The sequence below is a fragment of the Oncorhynchus masou genome, unplaced genomic scaffold, assembly GCF_036934945.1.
Source record: "Oncorhynchus masou masou isolate Uvic2021 unplaced genomic scaffold, UVic_Omas_1.1 unplaced_scaffold_1358, whole genome shotgun sequence".
In the NCBI taxonomy this organism is placed as follows: Eukaryota; Metazoa; Chordata; class Actinopteri; order Salmoniformes; family Salmonidae; genus Oncorhynchus; species Oncorhynchus masou.
The window spans coordinates 143,928-163,413 of NW_027003477.1; the positions used below are offsets into that span (position 1 = coordinate 143,928).

General features: G+C 46.7%; 1 pseudogene; it reads left to right on the top strand.

Annotated features, from left to right (window-relative positions):
* The window catches only part of LOC135530510 (cyclin-dependent kinase-like 5), a 40,265-nt pseudogene extending 22,371 nt beyond the window's left edge, over positions 1–17,894 (top strand).
* The last annotated feature ends 1,592 nt before the right edge of the window (positions 17,895–19,486 follow it).

Sequence of the window (19,486 nt, forward strand, 5' to 3'; positions counted from 1 at the left end):
ATCTACAGGGGGTGCCGGTACAGAGTCAATGTGGAGGCTATCTACAGGGTGTGCCGGTACAGAGTCAATGTGAGGGGGCACCGGTTAGTCCAGGTAATGGAGGTAATATGTACATGTAGGTAAACAGGGTGGCTGGAGTCTTTGACAATTTTAGGGCCTTCCTCTGACACCGCCTGGTATAGACGTCCTGGATGGCAGGAAGCTTTGCCCCAGTGATGTACCGAGCTGTACACGCTACCCTCTGTAGTGCCTTGCGTCAGAGGCCGAGCAGTTGCCATACCAGGCAGTGATGCAACCAGTCAGGATGCTCTTGATGGTGCAGCTGTAGAACCTTTTGAGGATCTGGGGACCCATGACAAATCTTTTCAGTCTCCTGAGGGGGAAAAGGTTTTGTCGTCCCCTCTTCACGACTGTCTTGGTGTGCTTGGACCATGATAGTTTGTTGGTGATGTGGACACCAAGGAACTTGAAGCTTTCAACTTGCTCCACTACAGTCCCGTCACTGAGAATGGGGGTACTCGGTCCTCTTTTTCCTGTAGTCCACAATTATCTCCTCTGTCTTGATCACGTTCAGGGAGAGGTTGTTGTCCTGGCACCACACAGACAGGTCTCTGACCTCCTCCCTATAGGCTGTCTCATTGTTATCGGTGATCAGGCCTTCCACTATTGTGTCATCGGCAAACGTAATGATGGTGTTGGAGTCGTGCCTGGCCGTGCAGTCATGTGTGAACAGGGAGTACAGGAGGGGACTGAGCACGCACCCCTGAGGGGCCCCTGTGTTGAGGATCAGAGTGGCGGATGTGTTGTTACCTACCCTTACCACCTGGGGGCGGCCTGTCAGGAAGTCCAGGATCCAGTTGCAGAGGGAGGTGTTTAGTCCCAGGGTCCTTAGCTTATTGATGAGCTTTGAGGACAATATGGTGTTGAACGCTGAGCTGTAGTCAATGAACAGCATTCTCACATACTGTAGGTTTTCCTTTTGTCCAGGTGGGAAAGGGCAGTGTGGAGTGCAATAGAGATTGCATCATCTGTGGATCTGTCAGGGCGGTATGCAAATTGGAGTGGGTTTAGGGTTTCTGGAATAATGGTGTTGATGTGAGCCATGACCAACCTTTCAAAACACTTCATGGCTACAGACAGTTTACATTAGTGTTCTTGGGCACAGGGTCTATGGTGGCCTGCTTAAAATATGTTGGTATTACAGACTCAGACAGGGAGAGGTTGAACATGTCAGTGAAGACACTTGCCAGTTGGTCAGCGCATGCTAGTAGTACATGTCCTGGTAATCCATCTGGCCCTGCGGCCTTGTGAATGTTGACCTGTTTAAAGGTCTTACTCATCGACTGTGGAGAGCGTGATCACACAGTCTTCTGGAACAGCTGGTCTCTCAACCAGCTTCATGAGGTAGTCACCTGGAATGCTTTCCCAATAGTCTTGAAAGAGTTCCCACATATTCTGAGCACTTGTTGGCTGCTTTTCCTTCATTCTGCAGTCCAACTCATCCCAAACCATCTCAATTGGGTTGAGGTCGAGTGATTGTGGAGGCAAGGTCATCTGATGCAGCACTCCATAACTCTCCTTCTGGGTCAAATAGGCCTTACACAGCCTGGGATGGTGTATTGCTGCAGAATTATGTGGTAGCCATGTTGGTTAAGTGTGTCTTGAATTCTAAATAAATCAATGCCAGTGTCACCAGCAAAGCACCCCACACCATCACACCTCCTCCTCCATGCTTCATGGTGGGAGCCACACATGCAGAGATCATCTGTTCACCTACTCTGCTTCTCACAAAGACACAGCAGTTAGAAACAAAAATCTCAGATTTGGACTCATCAGACCAAAGGACAGATTTACACCATTGCTCATGTTTCTTGGCCCAAGCAAGTTTCTTCTTATTATTGGTGTCCTTTAGAAGTGGTCTCTGAACAGTTGATGTTGAGATGTGTCTGTTACTTGAACTCTGTGAAGCATTTATTTGGGCTGCTATCTGAGGTGCAGTTAATTGCCGATTTCTGAGGCTGGTCACTCTATTTAACTTATTCTCTGCAGCAGAGGTTACTCTGGGTCTTCCTTTCCTGTGGCGGTCCTCGTGAGAGCCTGTTTCGTCAAGCGCTTGATGGTTTTTGCGACTGCACTTGAAGAAACTTTAAAAGTTCTTGAAATGTTCCGTATTGACTGACCTTGATATCTTAAAGTAATGATGGACTGTCGTTTCTCTTTGCTTATTTGAGCTGTTCTTGCCATAATATAGACTTGATCTTTTACCAAATAGGTCTATCTTCTGTATACCACCCCTACCTGGTCACAACACAACTGATTGGCTCAAACACATTAAGAAGGAAAGAAATTCCACAAATGAACATTTAACAAGGCACACCTGTTAATTTAAATGAATTCCAGGTGACAATCTCATGAAGCTGGTTGAGAGAATGCAAAGAGTGTGCAAAACTGATTTGTTTAACCCTTTTTTGGTTAACTACATGATTCAATATGTTATTTCATAGTTTTGATGTCTTCACTATTATTCTACAATGTAGAAAATAGTAAAAATACAAAAAAACCCTTGAATGAGGAGGTGTGTCCAAACTTTTGACTGGTGCCGTATATATATATATATATGTATAGAGAGTTTTTTATTGTCAAACTATAATAAAGAACTGTGTCCTAAACCCCTGTGGTCTGTCTCCTCCCTCTCTAGAACCTGTTGTTGCTGGTCCCTTCTGACCGCTACCTGACAGAACAGAGTCTGAACCACCCAGCCTTCCAGCCCCTCCGCCTCCTGGAGCAGCCCGCCCCAGCACCACCCTCCCCTAACCCCCCACGCTCCTCCAAGAGGAAGCCCCACAGCCACATGGAGAACACTGTGCCCACCAGGTCAGCACTGTAGGGGGTTGTTGGTGTTGATGTTGTTGTTGTCAGAACCCCGTGGCCACAAGGTCAGCACTGCACTGGACACTACAAGTGGTGTGGTTAGGTTCTGGATACTGAATGGGGTCTGGTTCGGTTCTGGATACTGAATGGGGTCTGGTTAGGTTCTGGATACTGAATGGGGTCTGGTTAGGGTCTGGATACTGAATGGGGTCTGGTTAGGTTCTGGATAATGAATGGGGTCTGGTTAGGTTCTGGATAATGAATGGGGTCTGGTTAGGTTCTGGATACTGAATGGGGTCTGGTTAGGTTCTGGATACTGAATGGGGTCTGGTTAGGTTCTGGATACTGAATGGGGTCTGGTTAGGTTCTGGATAATGAATGGGGTCTGGTTTGTTCTGGATACTGAATGGGGTCTGGTTAGGTTCTGGATACTGAATGGGGCCTGGTTAGGTTCTGGATACTGAATGGGGTCTGGTTAGGTTCTGGATACTGAATGGGGTCTGGTTCGGTTCTGGATACTGAATGGGGTCTGGTTAGGTTCTGGATACTGAATGGGGTCTGGTTAGGTTCTGGATACTGAATGGGGTCTGGTTAGGTTCTGGATACTGAATGGGGTCTGGTTCGGTTCTGAATACTGAATGGGGTCTGGTTAGGTTCTGGATACTGAATGGGGTCTGGTTTGGTTCTGGATACTGAATGGGGTCTGGTTAGGTTCTGGATACTGAATGGGGTCTGGTTCGGTTCTGGATACTGAATGGGGTCTGGTTAGGTTCTGGATACTGAATGGAGTCTGGTTAGGTTCTGGATACTGAATGGGGTCTGGTTAGGTTCTGGATACTGAATGGGGTCTGGTTAGGTTCTGGATAATGAATGGGGTCTGGTTAGGTTCTGAATACTGAATTGGGTCTGGTTAGGTTCTGGATACTGAATGGGGTCTGGTTCGGTTCTGAATACTGAATGGGGTCTGGTTAGGTTCTGGATAATGAATGGGGTCTGGTTTGTTCTGGATACTGAATGGGGTCTGGTTAGGTTCTGGATACTGAATGGGGCCTGGTTAGGTTCTGGATACTGAATGGGGTCTGGTTAGGTTCTGGATACTGAATGGGGTCTGGTTCGGTTCTGGATACTGAATGGGGTCTGGTTAGGTTCTGGATACTGAATGGGGCCTGGTTAGGTTCTGGATACTGAATGGGGTCTGGTTAGGTTCTGGATACTGAATGGGGTCTGGTTCGGTTCTGGATACTGAATGGGGTCTGGTTCGGTTCTGGATACTGAATGGGGTCTGGTTAGGTTCTGGATACTGAATGGGGTCTGGTTAGGTTCTGGATACTGAATGGGGTCTGGTTCGGTTCTGAATACTGAATGGGGTCTGGTTAGGTTCTGGATACTGAATGGGGTCTGGTTCGGTTCTGGATACTGAATGGGGTCTGGTTAGGTTCTGGATACTGAATGGGGTCTGGTTAGGTTCTGGATACTGAATGGGGTCTGGTTCGGTTCTGGATACTGAATGGGGTCTGGTTAGGTTCTGGATACTGAATGGGGTCTGGTTCGGTTCTGGATACTGAATGGGGTCTGGTTCGGTTCTGGATACTGAATGGGGTCTGGTTAGGTTCTGGATACTGAATGGGGTCTGGTTAGGTTCTGGATACTGAATGGGGTCTGGTTCGGTTCTGGATACTGAATGGGGTCTGGTTAGGTTCTGGATACTGAATGGGGTCTGGTTAGGTTCTGGATACTGAATGGGGTCTGGTTCGGTTCTGGATACTGAATGGGGTCTGGTTAGGTTCTGGATACTGAATGGGGTCTGGTTCGGTTCTGGATACTGAATGGGGTCTGGTTCGGTTCTGGATACTGAATGGGGTCTGGTTAGGTTCTGGATACTGAATGGGGTCTGGTTAGGTTCTGGATACTGAATGGGGTCTGGTTAGGTTCTGGATACTGAATGGGGTCTGGTTCAGTTCTGGATACTGAATGGGGTCTGGTTAGGTTCTGGATACTGAATGGGGTCTGGTTAGGTTCTGGATACTGCATGGTTTCACATCTGGTTATGTTGTTCTTGCACAGAAAAAATAAGCTACTTAGATATATGGATTAGCTATACCTGTACCTCTCAATATCTCTCAATCTCAATATGTTCTGATCTTAATACCTCTCTCTCTCCTTCTCCCTCCCTCCCTCCCTCCCTCCCTCCCTCCCTCCCTCCCTCCCCCCTCCCTTCCTCCCTCCCTCCCTCCCTCCCTCTCTCCTTCTCCCTCCCTCCCTCCCTCCCTCCCATCCCTCCCTCCCTCCCCCATACAGAAGCCACGGCAGTAAGAGCTCGGGTCACCGTCACTCTAACAGTAAGGAATGTTCCAGCCTACCTCGCCATGGCGACCTTCACTTAGGCAACGACAGCTTCCTGAACGGCAACAAGCCTGTGTCGTCCAGCCTGAGCCCCACCCTCCACCCCAAAGCTTACATGACCCAGACCCTCAACCGCTCCATCACCTGTAGTAAGGACTTGGTCAACAACAACATGCCACACCTGCTCAGCCCCAAGGACACTAAGGTAAACAACGTCAGGACCTCTACTTTCATTGACTTATTTAGCTCCTTATGGAGCAAACTACACTTGTTTACATAAATTGTATTCATTTAGTTTGTTTTTCCAACTGTCTTTGTCTTGACCTGTGTTTATTCTTGACATGTATTTTCATCTAAATGCACAAGGCTGAAAACAACATTTTCCCGAGGTTGGGGACAATAAAGTTATTATCTTGTCTTATTTTATCTTCTCTTGTCTTCTCTTTATTTTAAAGGGCACGACACAGTTTGACTTCAACCTGGTTGGTGTTGGTCCCCCAGGGGCCAAGGCTCCTGACCAGCAGGGCCCTGGAGCCATGTACGTGAAGTCCACCTCCCGCTCTCAGCAGCAGCAACAGCAAGGTCCGGGGCCACCCTACTGAAATATGCACATAGGATTAATACATACCACTTCCTTAACACTTAAAATGAAAAATGCTCTCGACTAGAATCCTGTCCAGGGGTATACTTGAACATAAAGCTGCCTTACGGCCCTATGGGCCATTCTGTCTCAGGCAAGACTACTTATAAATGCATTGCCAGCCCATTTTTTACATTTGAATATTTCCAGTAGGGCAGGGACGACACTCTTCCTTTCTGGAGGGCAAGACCAATACCATGGAGAAACAACATGGCCGCCATGGTGGACACAACATAGACTCCACCCACAGCTCCTCCAAGAGTTCCAGCTCCTACCTGAGCCTGTCCAAGAGCCACAGCGCCTTGAGCAACAATGCCAAGTCTGTGGGTGGTAACCTTGGAGATGGGGTGAGGGGCGTGCACCCCGACGACCCTACGGCAACCCCTGGAATCTCCGCACGCTTCTTCCCTGCCAGGTAACATAGAAGGAGAGAGCTGTCAGGGGATGGTTAACCTAGAGAGAGAGAGAGAGAGAGAGTCAGGAAATGGTTAACCTAGAGAGAGAGAGAGAGAGAGCTGTCAGGAAATGGTTAACCTAGAGAGAGAGAGAGAGAGAGAGAGCTGTCAGGGGATGGTTAACCTATAGAGAGAGAGAGAGCTGTCAGGAAATGGTTAACCTAGAGAGAGAGAAAGAGAGAGCTGTCAGGAAATGGTTAACCTAGAGATAGAGAGAGCTGTCAGGAAATGGTTAACCTAGAGAGAGAGAAAGAGAGAGCTGTCAGGAAATGGTTAACCTAGAGAGAGAGAGAGAGAGAGAGAGAGAGCTGTCAGGAAATGGTTAACCTAGAGAGAGAGAGAGCTGTCAGGAAATGGTTAACCTAGAGAGAGAGAGAGAGCTGTCAGGAAATGGTTAACCTAGAGAGAGAGAGAGAGAGCTGTCAGGAAATGGTTAACCTAGAGAGAGAGAGAGCTGTCAGGAAATGGTTAAGAGAGAGAGAGAGTGCTGTCAGGAAATGGTTAACCTAGAGAGAGAGAGAGCTGTCAGGAAATGGTTAACCTAGAGAGAGAGAGAGAGAGAGAGCAGTCAGGAAATGGTTAACCTAGAGAGAGAGAGAGAGAGCTGTCAGGAAATGGTTAACCTAGAGAGAGAGAGAGAGATAGAGAGCTGTCAGGAAATGGTTAACCTAGAGAGAGAGAGAGAGCTGTCAGGAAATGGTTAACCTAGAGAGAGAGAGAGAGAGCTGTCAGGAAATGGTTAACCTAGAGAGAGAGAAGAGAGAGCTGTCAGGAAATGGTTAACCTAGAGAGAGAGAGAGAGAGAGAGAGAGAGAGAGAGAGAGAGCTGCTGTCAGGAAATGGTTAACCTATAGAGAGAGAGAGCTGTCAGGAAATGGTTAACCTAGAGAGAGAGAGAGAGAGAGAGCTGTCAGGAAATGGTTAACCTAGAGAGAGAGAGAGAGAGAGAGAGAGCTGTCAGGAAATGGTTAACCTAGAGAGAGAGAGAGAGAGAGAGAGCTGTCAGGAAATGGTTAACCTAGAGAGAGAGAGAGCTGTCAGGAAATGGTTAACCTAGAGAGAGAGAGAGAGAGAGAGAGAGCTGTCAGGAAATGGTTAACCAGAGAGAGAGAGAGAGAGAGAGAGCTGTCAGGAAATGGTTAACCTAGAGAGAGAGAGAGAGAGAGAGAGAGCTGTCAGGAAATGGTTAACCTAGAGAGAGAGAGAGAGAGAGAGAGAGAGAGAGAGAGAGCTGTCAGGAAATGGTTAACCTAGAGAGAGAGAGACATTTACATTTACATTTAAGTCATTTAGCAGACGCTCTTATCCAGAGCGACTTACAAATTGGTGAATTCACCTTCTGACATCCAGTGGAACAGCCACTTTACAATAGTGCATCTAAATCATTAAGGGGGGGGTGAGAAGGATTACTTAACCTATCCTAGGTATTCCTTGAAGAGGTGGGGTTTCAGGTGTCTCCGGAAGGTGGTGATTGACTCCGCTGTCCTCGTGAGGGAGTTTGTTCCACCATTGTTTTGACTGGGCTGAGCGGGAAACTTCCTCAGTGGTAGGGAGGCGAGCAGGCCAGAGGTGGATGAACGCAGTGCCCTTGCTTGGGTGTAGGGCCTGATCAGAGCCTGGAGGAGTTCCCCTCACAGCTCCGTAGGCAAGCACCATGGTCTTGTAGCGGATGCGAGCTTCAACTGGAAGCCAGTGGAGAGAGCGGAGGAGCGGGGTGACGTGAGAGAACTTGGGAAGGTTGAACACCAGACGGGCTGCGGCGTCTGGATGAGTTGTAGGGGTAGAGAGAGAGAGAGAGAGAGAGAGAGAGCTGTCAGGAAATGGTTAACCTAGAGAGAGAGAGAGAGAGAGAGCTGTCAGGAAATGGTTAACCTAGAGAGAGAGAGAGAGAGAGAGAGAGAGAGAGAGAGCTGTCAGGAAATGGTTAACCTAGAGAGAGAGAGAGAGAGAGAGAGAGAGCTGTCAGGAAATGGTTAACCTAGAGAGAGAGAGAGAGATTGATAAAAGATACAAGTGTTATTCACAGAATTAAAGATAGACTTCTCCTTAATGCAACCACCGTGTCAGATTTTAAAAAACTTCACGGAAAAAGCATAATCTGAGAACGGAGCTCAGAACTCAAAACAGCCAGAGGAATAGCCTCCATTTCAAGTCAACAAAGTTAGAAATTACACCATAAATATTCACTTGCCTTTGATGATCTTCATCAGAAGGCACTCCCATGAATCCCAGTTCAACAATAAATGACTGATTTGTTCCATAAAGTTCCATCATTTATGTCCAAATAGCCACTTGTTGTTAGCGTGTTCAGCCCAGTAATCCATCTTCATGAGGAGCAGGCATTTCATCCAGACAAAAACTCAAAAAGTTCCGTTACAGTCCTTTAGAAACATGTCAAACGATGTACGGAATCAATCTTTAGGATATTTTTAACATAAAACATCAATAATGTTCCAACCAGAGAATTCCTTTGTCTGAAAAATAGCACTGGAACGAGAGGTCGGCAGCGTGCGTCATGAGACCAAGCCTCCAAGCCTCTCTGCCAGACCACTGACTCAAAGAGGTCTTATGAGCCCCTCCTTTATAGTAGAATCCTCATTCAAGTTTCTAAAGACGGTTGACATCTAGTGGAAGCCGTAGGAAGTGCAACTTTATCCATATCTCAATGTGTATTCGGTAGGCCAAGCTTTAAAAAACTACAAACCTCAGATATCCCACTTCCTGGTTAGATTTTTCTCAGGTTTTTGCCTGCCATATGAGTTCTGTTATACTCACAGACATCATTCAAACAGTTTTAGAAACTTCAAAGTGTTTTCCATCCAATACTACTACTAATATGCATATATTAGCATCTGGGACAGAGTAGGAGGCAGTTCACTCTGGGCACGCTATTCATCCAAAAGTGAAAATGCTGCCCCCCTATCCCAAAAAGGTTAACCTAGAGAGAGAGAGAGAGAGAGCTGTCAGGGAATGGTTAATGAATGTTTGAAGGGCATGCTAGCTTATTGATTTTGTGTAGTCTTGGTGATGGTGTGTATTTGGACATGTGTAGACCCCTGAGGCCAGATCTGAACATTGTATTCTCGTTTAATTATTAGAGTTTTATTTAGGTCTGATGGTTAGTAAATATGTGTGTTGTTGTATTCATGGTTGAGGTCAGTAAATATGTGTGTTGTTGTACTCATGGTTGAGGTCAGTCTATATGTGTGTTGTTGTACTCATGATTGAGGTCAGTAAATATGTGTGTTGTTGTACTCAAGGTTGAGGTCAGTCTATATGTGTGTTGTTGTACTCATGGTTGAGGTCAGTCTATATGTGTGTTGTTTTACTCATGGTTGAGGTCAGTGAAGTCTATATGTGTGTTGTTGTACTCATGGTTGAGGTCAGTCTATATGTGTGTTGTTGTTGTACTCATGGTTGAGGTCAGTCTATATGTGTGTTGTTGTACTCATGGGTCAGTCTATATGTGTGTTGTTGTACTCATGGTTGAGGTCAGTCTATATGTGTGTTGTTGTACTCATGTCTATATGTGTGTTGTTGTACTCATGGTTGAGGTCAGTCTATATGTGTGTTGTTGTACTCATGGTTGAGGTCAGTCTATATGTGTGTTGTTGTACTCATGGTTGAGGTCAGTCTATATGTGTTGTTGTACTCATGGTTGAGGTCAGTCTATATGTGTGTTGTATTCATGGTTATCAGTCTATATGTGTGTTGTTGTACTCATGGTTGAGGTCAGTCTATATGTGTGTTGTTGTACTCATGGTTGAGGTCAGTCTATATGTGTGTTGTTGTACTCATGGTTGAGGTCAGTCTATATGTGTGTTGTTGTACTCATGGTTGAGGTCAGTCTATATGTGTGTTGTTGTACTCATGGTTGATGTGTGTTGTTGTACTCATGGTTGAGGTCAGTCTATATGTGTGTTGTTGTACTCATGGTTGAGGTCAGTCTATATGTGTGTTGTTGAGGTCACTATGTGTGTTGTTGTACTCATGGTTGAGGTCAGTCTATATGTGTACTCATGGTTTGTAAATATGTGTGTTGTTGTACTCATGGTTGAGGTCAGTCTATATGTGTTGTTGTACTCATGGTTGAGGTCAGTCTATATGTGTGTTGTTGTACTCATGGTTGAGGTCAGTCTATATGTGTGTTGTTGTACTCATGGTTGAGGTCAGTCTATATGTGTGTTGTTGTCTATAGGTGTGTGTTGTTGTACTCATGGTTGAGGTCAGTCTATATGTGTGTTGTTGTACTCATGGTTGAGGTCAGTCTATATGTGTGTTGTACTCATGTGACTCTATATGGTTTACTCATGGTTGAGGTCAGTCTATATGTGTGTTGTTGTACTCATGGTTGAGGTCTCATGGTTTGTCAGTCTATATGTGTGTTGTTGTACTCATGGTTGAGGTCAGTCTATATGTGTGTTGTTGTACTCATGGTTGAGGTCAGTCTATATGTTGTGTTGTTGTCAGTCTTCATGGTTGAGGTCAGTAAATATGTGTGTTGTTGTACTCATGGTTGAGGTCAGTCTATATGTGTGTTGTTGTACTCATGGTTGAGGTCAGTCTATATGTGTGTTGTTGTACTCATGGTTGAGGTCAGTCTATATGTTATTTCAGCTGCCTGGACCTGAACCTCAATGCCCCTCCTGGAAGTCCCCAGGTCCCCCGCCACAGCGAACGACACTCTTCTGGCCACGCCCCCTGGAAGTCCCCAGGTCCCCCGCCACAGCGAACGCCACTCTTCTGGCCACGCCCCCCCTGGAAGTCCCCAGGCCCCCCGCCACAGCGAACGACACACTTCTGGCCACGCCCCCCCTGGAAGTCCCCAGGCCCCCCGCCACAGCGAACGACACACTTCTGGACACACATCCAGCCACACCGGCCACTCCTCCGGCCACAGCCCCTCGTCCCGCGGCAACAACCCCCGTCTGGAGAGCTCCACCCTGGACTCATCCTGCCGACGCACCTCCTCTTCCAGACACAAAGCTCCAGAGGATGCCTTGGCCCCGGGCCCGGAGCTTCTTGACCCAGGAGGAGAAGGGGATGGTGGGGGGAACCACGGAGCTCACACCCTGGCCTCCCCCCATGAGTCCTACCCCTACGGCCTGGGCTACACCAGTCCCTTCTCTTCCCAGCAGAGGCCTCACCGCCACTCCATGTACGTGAGGAGGAGTGAGCGCCACAGGTCCCACGGAGGTGGGGGTGGAGGGGGTAGTGAGGGGGGCTTAATGGTGGGTCAGGGGTTGCCCACCAGGGCTAGCAGTCTGCAGATGCTCTCCCCCCAGCTTCAGCACCGCACCCTCACCAGACACCCCGTAGGACACTCTGTGGGATCGTCCAGAGAGGACTGCACTGAAGACACGACCAGGGTCAGTGTCAATAATTGACTGACAGCTGTGTGTGTGCGTGTATGTGCATATGTGTGTCTGTGTATCTCTCTTTGAGGCTACAGTATCTGGCCTAACTCACATTATTGCTAATGTACTATCTCTCTCCTGATCTCTCTCTCTCTCTCTCTCACACACACATACACACACACACACACACACACACACGCACACGCACACGCACACACACACACACACACACGCACACGCACACGCACACACACACTCACACACACACACACTACTACTTCGTAATGTTTGCCTCACATGCTATATCTGTCTGCCTGTCCGTCTATCTGTCTGTCTGTCTGTCTGTCTGTCTGTCTGTCTGTCTATCTGTCTGTCTGGTCTGTCTGTCTGTCTGTCTGTCTGTCTGTCTGTCTGTCTGTCTGTCCATCTGGTCTACAGAGTGAGCCGTCTTCTAAAGAGGTGGTGACCTCTCACCCCCGACCCCAGATTAAAGACTCCACGCGGGACAACCCGGCCTCCTTTCACTCACAACGCCCTGCTAAGAACGAGGTCCATAGCCTTTTCTGTTGTTCATCACAGGCTGATTTCACCACTTGCTCTCTGGTTTCTGACTGCTTCTAGCACTGTTTTATCAGCAGTATGTCTATGCCCTGAATGCTGATTGGCTAACAGCCGTGGTATATCAGACAGTTTACCACGGAGATGATAAAACATGTATTTTTACTGCTCTAATTACATTGGTAACCAGTTTATAATATCAATAAGGAACCTTGGGGTTTGTGGTATAGGGCCAATATACCACGGCTAAGGGCTATATCCAGGCACTCTGTGTTGTGTTGTGCCTAAGAACAGCCCTAAGCAGCCCTAAGGTATATTGGCCATATACCACACCTCCTCGGGCCTTATTGCTTAAATATACTATGATAAGGATGTAGGAGTGAAATATCAGGGTGTGAAACACTATGATAAGGATGTAGGAGTGAGATATCAGGGTGTGAAACACTATGATAAGGATGTAGGAGTGAGATATCAGGGTGTGAAAGACTATGATAAGGATGTAGGAGTGAGATGTCAGGGTGTGAAACACTATGATAAGGATGTAGGAGTGAGATATCAGGGTATGAAACACTATGATAAGGATGTAGGAGTGAGATATCAGGGTGTGAAACACTATGATAAGGATGTAGGAGTAAGATATCAGGGTGTGAAACACTATGATAAGGATGTAGGAGTGAGATATCAGGGTGTGAAACACTATGATAAGGATGTAGGAGTGAGATATCAGGGTGTGAAACACTATGATAAGGATGTAGGAGTGAGATATCAGGGTATGAAACACTATGATAAGGATGTAGGAATGAGATATCAGGGTGTGAAACACTGTGATAAGGATGTAGGAGTAAGATATCAGGGTATGAAACACTATGATAAGGATGTAGGAGTGAGATATCAGGGTGTGAAACACTATGATAAGGATGTAGGAGTGAGATATCAGGGTGTGAAACACTATGATAAGGATGTAGGAATGAGATATCAGGGTATGAAACACTATGATAAGGATGTAGGAGTGAGATATCAGGGTGTGAAACACTATGATAAGGAAGTAGGAATGAGATATCAGGGTGCTACAGCAGTGTGATAATGGGATCAATAAGCGTGACTCGACATAGTATTTTCTCTGTGTTCTGTTCAACTCTGCTTTGTTTGTGATGTACTGTAGGTACCAGTGGGGATGTACCATGAGCCCCACCCCGAGGACCCAGTCTCCTCCAAGGAGAATCGCATGATCTTCAGTGACTCCATGCCCAGACGGGTAGGAAGCTTCTACAGAGGTACTATGAGAGAGAGAGTGTCCTTTAACCATTTGTACATTGTTAAAACACTATATATATATATATATATATATATATATATAATATGACATTTGTAATGTCTTTATTGTTTTGAAACTTCTGTATGTGTAATGTTTACTGTTAATTGTTATTGTTTATTTCACTTTATATATTCACTTTATATATTATCTACCTCACTTGCTTTGGCAAATGTTAACACATGTTTCCCATGCCAATAAATCCCTTGAATTGAATTTTAATTGAAGAGAGAGAGAGAGAGAGAGAGAGAGAGAGAGAGAGAGAGAGAGAGAGAGGAGAGAGAACAAGGGAGAGAACAAGAGAGAGTGAGATCAAGAGAGAGAAAAAGAGAGTTACCAAGAGAGAGAGCTAGAGAGATGTAGAGAGAGAGGGAGAGAGAGTTACCAAGAGAGAGGGAGATAGAGAGAGAGAGGGAGAGAGTTACCAAGAGAGAGAGCTAGAGAGAGAGAGAGAGAGGGAGAGATATAGAGAGAGAGATATATAAAGAGAGAGAGAGAGAGAGTTACCAAGAGAGAGACCTAGAGAGATGTAGAGAGAGAGAGAGGAGATAGTTACCAAGAGAGAGCTAGAGAGATATATAGATATAGAGAGAGAGAGAGAGAGAGAAAAAGAGTTACCAAGAGAGAGAGAGAAGGATGGGGACTGTCTCTTCTCCTTCTCTGAAAGTGTCTTCTTCTCTTTGTGTTGTGTTGCAGTGCCCTCTCCCAGGCCAGACAACTCCTCGTCCTTCCATGATGGTGGGGCTCAGAGGAGAGCAGAGGACCGCCGGTTCCAGGGGACCCAGGTGTCATGAACAACCACTCCAAACGCCAGACTGCCTTTGACTGGTGAGCTGTCAATCACTGGATGTCATCTACAATGAATGAACGAAAGAACGAATGACATTGACCCCTGTTGAGCGTGGGATGAGCACTCAGCGAGCTAACACAGTGTTGTGTCCCGGCAACTTCAGGAGTACTGCAGAGGCAATGGTGATGAACCAACCAGAGCCGGCCAAAGAGAAGGAGAAACAGGGCTTCTTCAGATCGATGAAGAAGAAGAAGAAGAAACCGACCAATAGCGTGAGGTTTCCCCTCTCAGTCACACGTAGATATTCATCTGATTAATCCACAGTGCAGGTTTACAGCTTTACGTGTTGGATTGAACTACAACATTACACATTTTATATACCCTACGTTTACCTGTCTAGCATCACTTGAGTTATAATGAGTAAACTCCTGAGTAAAGGGAAAGAGAGAGTGGGGAGAGAGAGAGAGAGAGAGAGAGGGAGAGAGAGAGGGAGAGGGAGAGAGAGAGAGAGAGAGAGAGAGAGGGAGGAGAGAGAGGAGAGAGAGAGAGGAGAGAGAGAGAGAGAGGGGAGGGAGGAGAGAGAGAGAAGAGAGAGAGGAGGAGGGAGGGAGGGAGGAGAGAGGGAGAGAGAGAATGAGAGAGGGAGGGAGACAGAGAGAGGGAGAGAGAGAGGGAGAGAGAGGGAGAGAGAGAGATGGGGAGAGGGACAGAGAGAGACAGAGAGAGACAGAGAGAGAGAGAGAGGGAGAGGAGGGAGGGAGGAGGAGGAGCTCCCTGGGGTTTCTGTTATTGCTGCTGCTTTTCCATCTTCATGAACATTAAACCATGTGTGTATATGTGTGGGGGTCTTCAAAGAACAACACAGGTGAGAGGGAGGGGAGGGTTATCCATTACTGGAGCGAATGTGTGTCCTGTATTACAGACAGACAGAGTCGACGATGGAAGGGATCAAGAAAGGCCTTTTCCCTCTGTTTAACTCAAAGAATAGCTTAAAGCATAAGGGAGGGAGACAGAAAGCTCTTCCCTGTAGTGCCCGCCGCCTCGCTGCAGCATCAGTCAACCACACCCTACTCTACCTCACCAGTAAACTATAAGCCTCTATCATGACGCATGCTATTTTAGATATGTGACAGGCTAGGAATGGAGAAACACTCCAAAACTGGGGTTTCTGTTATTGACATGCTGACAGCTTTTCCATGTGGAGTCATGAACATTAAACCATGACGGATATTTGTGGGGTCATACCAAAGAACAACACAGGTGTGTCTGTTTCGCTGTGCCTATAATCCACTGGAGCGTTGTGTGTCCTGTATTACAGACAGACAGAGTCGACGATGGAAGGAACTGAGGGCCCTCGCATCAAGAAAGGCCTTTTCCCTCTGTTTAACTCAAAGAATAGCTTAAAGCATAATTCCTCTCAGAAAGCTCTTCCTGTAGTGCCCTCTCTAAACTTCGCTGCAGCATCAGTCAACCACACCCTACTCTACCTCACCAGTAAACTATAAGCCTCTATCATCTCTCTTCATCTCTATTTTACATATGTGACAGGCTCTCTTCGGAGGAAACACTGACCAAAACTATGGTTCCTAGTTCCTACCCTCTTCACACAGACATGCAGTGACAGTACTCTATGTGTCAACTACTGTGGAGTCATGAATTCATCTGTTATTGTTGACATGAACATCGACGGACATTTTTAGTTCATACCACCTCAACAGCTTCCAGATCTCTGAACTGTAGTACGCTGGCCTATAATCAGATCTACAACACACTGCTATAAGCAGATTGCATGTAGGTCAGCCTGTTCTAAACTGGTCTGGGATCAGGAGCTAAAGTTAAGTAGGCTACATCCTGAGGGCTGCTTCTCGAAGCAAATGTCACCACACCAGATCTCTCTCTTCTCTCTCTCTCTCTCTCTCTCTCTCTCTCTCTCTCTCTCTCTCTCTCTTCTCTCTCTTCTCTCTCTCTCTTTCTCTCTCTCTCTCTCTCTTTCTCTCTCTCTCTTCTCTCTCTCTCTCTCTCTCTCTCTTTCTCTTCTCTCTCTTCTCTCTCTCTCTCTCTCTTCTCTCTCTCTCTTTCTCTTCTCTCTCTTCTCTCTCTTTCTCTTCTCTCTCTCTCTCCTCTCTCTCTCTCTTCTCTTTCTTCTCTCTCTTCTCTCTCTTCTCTCTCTCTCCTCTCTTCTCTCTTTCTCTCTTCTCTCTCTCTCTCTCTTTCTTCTCTCTTCTCTCTTCTCTCTCTCTCTTCTTCTCTCTTCTCTCTCTCTCTCTCTCTCTTCTTCTCTGTCTCTCTTCTCTCTCTCTCTCTCTCTCTCTCTCTTCTCTCTTCTCTCTCTCTCTTTCTCTCTTCTCTCTCTGTCTCTCTCCTCTCTCTCTCTCTCTTCTCTCTCTCTCTCTCTCTCTCTCTCTCTCTCTCCCTCTCTGTCCTCCCTCTGGCACTGTGTACAGTATGTAAGCCCCCCAGCCCAGCCCATCAGGGCCTCAGCCTCCTCTCTAAAACAGTCCTCTACAGCAGAGGAGACCATCTGGTCCTAGTGGTGCAAGGCAAAGCCAGCCATCTCAATCTCAGCTGTTCACGTCTACATAGTAGTGACTGGTTAACCAACAATAGTTCTGTTTGCATACATTCTGCTCAATGGGCTGACGTTGTGATAGACAGTCCCTCAGTAGCCAATAGCGTTTCAACTGTAACTTACAGTACAGTATTGAAAATGTGTCCGTGTTTCTCTGTCAGAGATGCCAGAGATGGACAGGAGTCACTGGACCATGGTCATCCAGAAATGTACTGCCAGTTGGGTCTCACAGTCACTACTTCCTGGGTTTGAGAGCTGGTGTGCTGGTTGGTTCCTGGGCTCATTCCATGTGATGTCGTCACTGTGATGTCACCGTCCGCTCCGCTCAATGATATTAACAGCATGTGAAGCATCTGGTGCAGTAGGATCGAGGAGGAGGAGGAGGGGAGGAGGAGGGAGGAGAGGAGGAGGAGGAGGAGGAGAGGAGAGGGAATGGGGAGGAGAGAGGTGCATGGAGAACCCACAGACATCCAGAGATGTGCCTGTGATGCCTGCTCATCATATTTGCACGCTGTGTTACCCACAATGCACTCGGAAAGTGTCCACTAGACCCCAAATGCAGTCAGAGTAGATTCCTTAGCCTTTTTTCCCTCTGGAGGTCTAGTGGATGTTTTGGGGTGTTCAGGTTTATAGAAATGTCTTGAGTCTAACGTTCTTGACTGTGTCAGTGCTAACCCCCCCCCCCCCTCTCCCACACCTTTCCTATTGTGAAATGGTAGGTTCCTGGTGATGGCCAGGACAACCTGTTTATCCAGAAGGGGGCCAAGTCCTCGTCTTCCTCTCACCACGGCAGCCGGAGGAAGGACCGCGAACGCTCCCGGGATAAGGACCGCGAACGCGAGCAGAGCCGAGATCGCGACAGAGAAAGAGAGCGAGAGAGGGGAGAGGGAGACAGAGAGAGAGAGTCAGTGACTGGCCTCAGGAGAAGCAGGTGGATTCACAGTCACACTTCATTTATGTTTACTGGTTGAACTGAATTTTCAATTCACTTCCTGAATTTCCTGAATTCTAAACTGAATTGTTCTTTTCCACCTTGGTGTACCTGCTTAGTGTTCACAAGCTTTGTGGTGATTGTTTTCTATGCCTCCCCTTAGAACCAACCCCTGAAGTCCCTACGCAGGCTTCTGCACCTCTCCCCTCCTCCTCTTCCAGCCAACCCCCTCCTCCTTCCGACCTGCGATTCCAGCACCTCCCCAACCCCCCACCTCCCTCCTCTAAAGGGGAGTGTTCAGCGACGGGAGAGGTGACGGTAGGTCCCACCAGGGACACCCTAGCAGCAGCAGCTCCAGCTCTGGTCAGTCTAAGAGCCACAGGAAGCAGAGTTGGGCCCCTCCCGGGGCAGATACAGGGGCAGATGGAGTCCAACTGGCACGCGGCGGCGCTCGCCAGGGCAGAGGGGGCTCAGCCGTACCCCGACCAAATGGTCGCCAACGGGCCCACCTTTACCAGACCGTCAAGGTCACGGATGCCAAACCTCAACGACCTGAAAGAGACAGCCCTGTGAGGAGAACATGGAATTAGAATTCTACCACATGGAATTAGAATTCTACCACATGGAATTAGAATTCTACCACCCATTGACTTGAATGGGGATGTCCATTCTAGGAAAAAATGTCTATGGAGGAGACGTCTCTCTGCCCTCAAGGGTCGTCATGTTGATTAGGCACCAAAATGGAACAAAACAGACTGAAGCAGGGAGGGACAAGATGGACTACTGTCCAATAAGAAACGCTTATTTTTTTGTGGTGCGTTGCGAAGCGTTTTGTAACGTTTTCAATTGTGTGCCCTAATGAATAGGACTCTGGGCTCTCACTACTGCCGCCTGCTGGCTGCCAGACGCACCTAGGACTAGTTCAGAAGGTTATACTGTATCTCTCTAAGTTCAGGACGATATGACTGAACTGGGAGGTGGACTGACTGGCTGTAAAAATCTGACCTTTTTTGATGCTTCAAACATTTGATAGAATTTGTATTGATATTATATTATATTATTCATGAAATTCCTTTTATTTGATTTAAATTAAATTACTTTATTTAACGATATGTAGGCCTAAATGGAGATTTAATAAGTATTGTAGAATTAATAATTGTGTAATATTGCAAGAGCTTTAAAAATAAATGTAAAAAAGATTATGAGATTCTAACTATATATAATAATAATTCAATATTTCATCCAAAAATATTTAATTGTGGAGGTTTTTCAGAATTTCTATTTATTGTTGTTACAGTATAGCCTGTTTGTTCTGTCCGTTTACTGTGTCTCTTTAATGTATTTATTTGATCTGATTTGACACAGAGTTATGGAGATATATGTACGACAGATGGACAAAGACAAATTATATCATGTTATAATGTATGATAAAATAATGAGATACCTATATGGCTCAGGGTTGTGTAGTTTTTAAAGGTAATCATTTGCCACATCATCTTGACAAACATGTGTTGCCTGGCCTCAACTCATATGGTCAGTTAACACAAACAGATGGGAATGTACTGTAAGGTGCTGTTTGTTGTAAAGGGTCATTCTGCAGTACAGTAACCATGACAGTCACCCCCGCTGATCTAGTTATTAGAGACTCCAGGCCCCATGT